At 42.6% G+C, this 692-nt stretch overlaps 1 protein-coding gene across 5 annotated transcripts in view; it reads right to left on the bottom strand.

The window, feature by feature from the left end:
• Positions 1–692, bottom strand: part of RGS13 (regulator of G-protein signaling 13) — a 28,293-nt gene that overhangs the window by 6,753 nt on the left and 20,848 nt on the right. The gene's annotated exons all lie outside the window — the stretch shown is intronic.

The raw sequence follows: 692 nt of genomic DNA, 5'->3' as shown, positions 1-692 counted from the left end.
CTGAAATGTGAAGTCAAGTGGGCCTTAGAAAGCATCACTACAAACAAAGCTAGTGGAGGTGATGGAATTCCAGTTGAGCTATTTCAAATCCTGAGAGATGATGCTGTGAAAGTGCTGCACTCAATATGCCAGCAAATTTGGAAAACTCAGCAGTGGCCACAGGACTGGAAAAGGTCAGTTTTCATTCCAATCCCAAAGAAAGGCAATGCCAAAGAATGCTCAAACTACTGCACAATTGCACTCATCTCACATGCTAGTAAAATAATGCTCAAAATCCTCCAAGCCAGGCTTCAGCAATACGTGAACTGGGAACTTCCTGATGTTCCAGCTGGTTTTAGAAAAGGCAGAGGAACCAGAAATTAAATTGCCAACATCTGCTGGATCATGGAAAAAGCAAGAGAGTTCCAGAAAAGCATCTATTTCTGCTTTATTGACTATGCCAAAGCCTTTGACTGTGTGGATCACAATAAACTGTGGAAAATTCTGAAAGAGATGGGAATACCAGACCACCTGACCTGCCTCTTGAGAAATCTGTATGCAGGTCAGGAAGCAACAGTTAGAACTGGACATGGAACAACAGACTGGTTCCAAATAGGAAAAGGAGTACGTCAAGGCTGTATATTGTCACCCTGCTTATTTAACTTATGCAGAGTACATCATGAGAAACGCTGGGCTGGAAGAAACACAAGCTG

The sequence above is a fragment of the Bison bison genome, unplaced genomic scaffold, assembly GCF_000754665.1.
Source record: "Bison bison bison isolate TAMUID 2011002044 unplaced genomic scaffold, Bison_UMD1.0 scf7180017864537, whole genome shotgun sequence".
NCBI lineage: Eukaryota > Metazoa > Chordata > Mammalia > Artiodactyla > Bovidae > Bison > Bison bison.
Note: the sequence above shows the minus strand (reverse complement) of the source record. Positions and strands in the feature narration are given on the sequence as shown.